Here is a 6655-nt window from a genome sequence, read left to right as displayed (position 1 = left end):
TCAGTCAAACCATAGACTTATTAAGAGTCAAATCTGGCACAATGGTAGGCATAGAAAATAAATTGCAACGTGCGTGGATGATCAGCTGGTCTGACGAGCAAGTGACGTGGTTCCCGCCCAGACGCGATTGGCTGATATTTTTTAGATTTTTTGAAATCTCCCTCAACAACTCACAGCGCACTAGACTGGTTTTCTGCTCTTTCATTGGATTACAAATTATCGCGCGAGCAGCTGTTTTAACAAGTTCACGTCTCGATCCCCGCGCACCGAGCGAGCAGTCTGCCCAGTGACCGAAGTCTGGTGAACACGACTCAGGTCCATGACACGGGCGGCTAGAACTACCCTCTGAATCGCTGGTAAGTGGTAACAATTCATTTTCTTAAAACTTGAAAACGTTAGGTTACTCACGTAACCCCGGTTCTCTGATAACCGAGTGAGGTATCTCACTATGGGAAACGCCCTCTGCGTGACCGATCATGGAAGCTCCAATGACACCCCACCTATGCAAGTAGGGCAGTGTTTGTGAGATACCTCACTCGGTTATCAGAGAACCGGGGTTACGTGAGTAACCTAACGTTCTCTTTCAAACCTCCCTCGGTATCTCACTATGGGAGATATAGCCCACTCCCGGATTTGCATGCTCCGAAGCCCTCAAAGCCGCGACCCGCAGTGGGTCGACACCCTAAAACCCTCCCCATGGGCTAGCACGCAATCAACCTGAACCCACACTCAGGACTGAATGAGCCAGAGAAGTCTTGGTCACATCCAGCCTGTAAAACCGAATGAACGTGTGTGGGGATGCCCAACTGGCAGCGGCACAAATATCCCTCACTGATACGCCCCTGAAAAGGGCCCATGAGGTGGCTATGCCCCTGGTGGAGTGGGCCCGAAGCCCATCCGGGGGTTGCAACCCACGACTCTCGTGAGCCAGGATTATAGCCTCCACCACCCAGTGTGACAGGCGCTGGCGCGTCGGGGCCCTCCCCCTGTGAGAAGGAGCCCAGGACACGAAAAGCTGGTTGCTCTTTCTGAACCCTTTGGTCCTGTCCACGTAGATGCGTAAAGCTCTCAGGACACAGAGCATTGAGCCGTTTTTCAACCTCTCCTGCAAACGGCGGTGGGTGAAAAGCGAGCAGCTCAAGTGTGGAACAGCTGTAGGCAGAATCACAAACCTTAGGCACAAATGCCGGGTTAGGACGTAGTATCACTGTCCCATAATCTGCAGAGAACTGCATACATGAGTCGTGCACAGACAAAGCATGTAACTCACCGATCCTGTTAGCTGATGTCAAAGCCAGCAGCAGGATAGTTTTAAGGGAGAGTACCTTTAAATCAGCAAACTGTAACGCTCGAAGGGCAACCCTGAGAGCGCCTCCAGAACCATGGGTAAATCCCATGACGGGACCAGAGGTTTACGCACGGGCCGTAGGCGGCGCGCACCCCGCATGAACCTCTTAATTAGAGGATGTTGCCCGACAGGTGCACCTCCAAACCCCACATGACAAGCTGAAACAGCGGCCAAATAAACCTTAATGGTGGAAAAAGCTTTATCACCGTCCATTAAGTCCTGCAGGAAGCATAACACCTCTGGGACCGTGCACTGAAACGGAATAATCTGCTTAGCCTCACACCACCGTTCAAACATGCGCCATTTATTATCATACAGTGATCGCGTGGATGGCGCCCTTGCGCATTGAATAGTCTCAATCACCCTAGATGGGAGACCAGACTCGTGTAAATTCACCCTCTCACGTGCCAAGCCCAGAGAGCCAGCCGTTCGGGGTGTGGATGAAAAATCTGCCCGCGCGCTTGTGACACCAAGTCCGCGCGTAACAGCAACGGCCATGGCTGGCTGTGGACGAGCTGCATCAGCTCCGCCATCCACGGTCTGCTGGGCCAGTAAGGAGCTATCAGGATTAGTGATAACTTCTGTTCCCTCACCCTGATCAGAATCGGAGTGATGAGGCCGAGCGGAGGAAACGCATACAGCAGCCCGTTTGGCCACGGGTGCGCCAGTGCGTCCGCACCCAGCGGTGCGTCCCGGTCTCTTAACGAGAAAAACAGGGGACACTGTGCGTTTTCGTGCGATGCGAAGAGATCTACGGACGCTCGGCCGAACCTCTCCCATACCTGGTGGAGCACCTCGGGGTTCAGTCTCCACTCGCCATACAGGGGATTCCCTCTGGAGAGTAAATCCGCGCCGCTGTTCAGTACACCCGGCACGTGCGCCGCGCGTAACGATAACAGGTGTTCGCTGCCCCATAATATCAGACTCTGAGCCAGCCTGTGTAACTTCACAGAGCGCGTGTCTCCCTGTCTGTTTATGTAGGCTACGGCTGTTGTGTTGTCCGCTCTGACCAACACATGACACCTTCCCAGGAGAGGCAGAAAATGTTTGAGTGCCAGGAAAACAGCCAACAGCTCCAGGTAGTTTATATGTGCCTGGAGAAGCGTCGGGGGCCAGGTCCCGTTCACTGACCTCCCCTCGAAAACCTCTCCCCACCCCGTTAACGAGGCATCTGTCGTAACTGTCTTCCTCATCACTACGGCTCCCAGTGGGACGCCGGAAGTGAATATCCCCGGGTCTCTCCAGTAACGGAGAGCTAGGCAGCATTCCGGGGAAACCCTCACCATACGTCTGAGGTGACGTCGTGCGTCCAGGCACAGCGAGGTTACCCAGCGCTGAAAATCCCTCATTTTCAGCAGTCCGTGAGGGACGACAGAGATTGATGATGCCATCAGCCCTGACAGCCGGAGACAGTCTCGTAATGACACTGAATTTCCCCGCTGAAAGAGAGCCAAGTGACGGCGAAAATTTTCCGCCCGAACCTGAGACAGAAAAACCCGAAATGAAACCGAGTTTATTTCGAGACCCAAATACTCGATATTCTGAGTGGGAGACAAAACACTCTTTGTGAGGTTTATACTGAAGCCTAGGCTGTGCAGCCTGACTATCAGTCTCTGCGTGTCCCTCTTCGCCTCCTCCCTGCTGGGAGCGCAAAGGAGAAAATCGTCCAGATAAGCAAACACTCTGAGGCCCGATGCTCGCACCGGGTTCAGAGCTGCTTCCACACATTTGCTGAAGACCCTCGGAGCTAACGACAGCCCGAAAGGCAGGGTCTGGTACTCGTAGGCTGCTCCCCTGAAAGCAAACCTGAGATATTTCCTGTGTGCTGGATATATGCTTATATGAAAATAAGCGTCCTGCAGATCCACAGAAGTGAACCAATCTCCTGGTCTGATGGATCGGAACAGAACATTGTGTGTGAGCAATTTGAACTTGTATTTTCGGAGGTGTAGATTGAGGCAACGCAGATCCAGGATCGGACGTAACGAACCGGTTTTCTTTGGGATGAGAAAATAACGGGAGTAAAAACCCTGATCTCTCTCCCCCTCCGGTACAATGCGAACCGCCCCTCGGCTTAATAGAGAAGATATTTCGCTCTCTAAAGCCTCCGCGGCTTCCCCAGAAGCTTCTGTCGTCAGCACCCCGTTGAAGCAAGGTGGCTTCATCGCAAACTGCAGCCTGTAACCCCTGACAACGGTTGTAAACAACCAGGGGTTGACTGCGCATGCGCGCCAAACCTCCGCTCTGACAGCGAGAGGACCAGGGGGCCTGAAGCTTAACGGACCAGTTGCGCCCTCTGGTGGCGACAGACTGTCCTGCACCTCTTGTTTTTTTGTTTTGTTTTGTTTTAGCCTTGCCCTCGGCTTTATGAATAAGCCTGGATGCAACAGCGTGTTTATTAAAAAACCATGTGAAGTGCTTGGTGTGAACATAGCACGTTTTCCCTCTACCCTCTGAACTTGAGGGGGGGGATACAAACTCTGCACTGGGGGAACGAGTGCTTGCTTCGGTCTGTGAACGGAATGACCAAACGGGGCCGTTACACAGCGCTGACCGGAACATTGGTCCAACATGTCCATCCTCCGTCTCTTGGGAGGAGAGGGAAACAACCGGTATGTTCCGGGGGGGCTCAGAGCAGAGATCTCCGTGAGTGTTGACTGCTGAGCTTCTGTCCCCACGAACCACAGCACCTATGCCGACCAGGGGAACAGGGGAGGGTTGGATTTCTCCACTGAGGCAGCTGCCGGGGCAGGAAGTCTGGGCTGAGGGGAGGATGGCGTCTTCGTCATCGTCGTCGTTCTCGTCATTGAGAAGATCCAGATTATCATCCTCCTCCACACCCTTTTCCCCAAACTCTTCCTCCGACTCTAGGAGCTGTTCGAACAACGGCGGGAAATCCTCCTCCATGAGGGTGTCCCAGCTTGCGCTGGCTTTAGCCCTAGTCGGCTTCGGCTTATCCACACTGTCCGAGAGGCAGGGGTCGGCCTTAGAAGCGGCTGAAACTCTTAGGCGCCGCTCCAGAATTCTAGCTGGCAAGGCGCTGCAGTGCTGGCAGCACTCGGAGTCCGCGAGTGACGCTTGAGCATGTTGGACTCCCATACAAGCAATACAGAGAGGATGTGGGTCTCTCCCCGAAATTGCGAAACCGCAAGCGGCTGGACAAGGGCGGGACTCGACGTCTTTCACCTTGCCGCTGGCCATTGTCCCCTTAGAGGATGCGGTAGTCATACCTAACCTTGACAGTCAGTAAAGAAAAGAAACACCACGTCAGACCTCGACGGCTAACGAAAGTGTAAAAACACCTAGCTTTCTCAACGAAAGCAGCGAGAAACAAAAAACCGTGTACAGTCCTGAATATAGAAATATTTACGCTCGGTGACTACCTTGACGGCGCGTCGGAAGAGCAGTTAAATGAATAATCTCAAACAGGACCACTGAGGATCTCGGTGATCTTCACGGTGGAAGAAAGCGAGAATGGTGGGTGCGGAGCGCAAGGTGCTTATAAGGGGGGCGAGCTGGCCCGTGCATCTCGAGCTGATTGGTCTGTCATATGACAGACGTGGTGTCATTGGAGCTTCCATGATCGGTCACGCAGAGGGCGTTTCCCATAGTGAGATACCGAGGGAGGTTTGAAAGAGAACATGAGAGTTGGTTAACAGAAAGATACTAGTTTCTGTATTTTGTCAAGGATCTACAAAAGTAATAACTCCGACGGACGGAGGGTTAACCCTCCGTCCGTCGGAGTTATTACTTAGTTATTACTTAGAGTAGTCCACTAGTCCACGGTGTGTTCATGCTATCTGTTGCTAAACTCATTTAGCTTTTTTAGCAGGCGGTAATGTTAATAAGCTAAAAATGATTGTCTGCCCGTTTTGTAGTCAAACACTGCAGACATTGAGGGGGTTTGTGTTGCATTGTAGAGTTCACAGAAATGAACCGCGTTGTTTTTTCAAATGTGTTGGCGCTGACTGCAAGCGGACATTTTCGACCTACGCAGCTTTTAAAGCTGTATCCTCGGTAACTGTACACCTAAAAGAGCATTTACTGGAGGGGCGACATGTGGCATCAGTGGCGGTTCTGCGCCCCCCGAGTGAAGGAGTTGTTGACGCGGGGGGCGCGGCGGCTGGCGGATTTGTTGACGGACGGACGGGGGGGCGCGCGGCGACTGGCGGATTTGTTGACGGACGGACGGGGCGCGATTACGGGTGACATTGTTGAGGGGGGAGGCTGGCGAAATTGTTGACGGGGAGGGCGGGGGTTCACTGTGGGGTTCATCATTTACTGCTCATATGTCCAGGAAACATAGAGCATTTTCTGTGGATAGTGTAAGAGATATGTACAGAGAAACTATATCCCAGGCTTCTGCTATCAGTGCATGTGAGGATGCCCCTCAGAACACAAATGAGGAAACAAATGAAAGAATTGAGTATCCACAGAATTTCAATGACACTTACCTAAGGAATGTATGTTTATTCTACCTAAAGTTGCAAGGACAGCTCCTCCTTCCAAACTCAACAATCCAGACGAGTGTTGAAGAAATGCAAAATGTGCATACATTAGGACAGGAGTACACATTAAGTAAACTTCATTCACTTTTGAAAAATGACATGCGTCTTCCAGATGATGCTATTGCTAAAATACGTGGTTTTGTGAAGGATTCAGATCTGTTCTCTCTGTGTCATCAGGGACCACTGAGAACAACATACGCAAGAGCTCAAACATTCAAGAAGATGTTCAAATACATAGAGCCAAAAAAACTAACATTAGGAAATGATGAAAATATGACAGAAAAGTGTGCCTATTACATACCTGTGCAACAAACAGTAAATTGTTTGTTGGAATCTGAATTTTGGAAGAATTCAGTGTCCCAGCAGTCTTGTGAAACAGACTCTGAAACTTTTGGTGACTTAAATGATGGACAGAACTTTAAATCCAACCAGTTCTTCATTGACAATCCAGGATGCCTGAAGCTAATTCTGTACCAGGATGCCTTTGAAATTGTCAATCCCCTAGGCTCTGCCAGGAAAAAACACAAAGTACTTGCAGTCTACCTTTCTGTGGCAAACTTACCTGCTCATGTGTGGTCCAATACTGATCACATGTCCCTTGTCTTACTGTGTTGTGAGTCTGACCTAAAACAATTTGGAAATGCGAAAGTTTTCTCAGAGATGCTAATGGATTTGAAAGATTTGGAGGAAAATGGAATTACTGTACAGGGTGAAACAGTCAAAGGGGCTCTGTATTGTATTGCTGGTGATAATTTGGGATCACACGGCATTGGTGGGTTTACTGAAAACTTTACTGAAA

The 6655-nt window shown here is 50.9% G+C and overlaps 1 pseudogene; it reads right to left on the bottom strand.

The window, feature by feature from the left end:
• Positions 1 to 543: 543 nt before the first annotated feature.
• LOC122759547 lies at positions 544 to 4549 on the bottom strand (annotated as a pseudogene).
• Between the last annotated feature and the right edge of the window lie 2106 nt (positions 4550 to 6655).

The sequence above is a fragment of the Solea senegalensis genome, linkage group LG18 (assembly GCF_019176455.1).
Source record: "Solea senegalensis isolate Sse05_10M linkage group LG18, IFAPA_SoseM_1, whole genome shotgun sequence".
In the NCBI taxonomy this organism is placed as follows: domain Eukaryota; kingdom Metazoa; phylum Chordata; class Actinopteri; order Pleuronectiformes; family Soleidae; genus Solea; species Solea senegalensis.
This window is presented reverse-complemented; position numbering and strand designations above follow the sequence as displayed.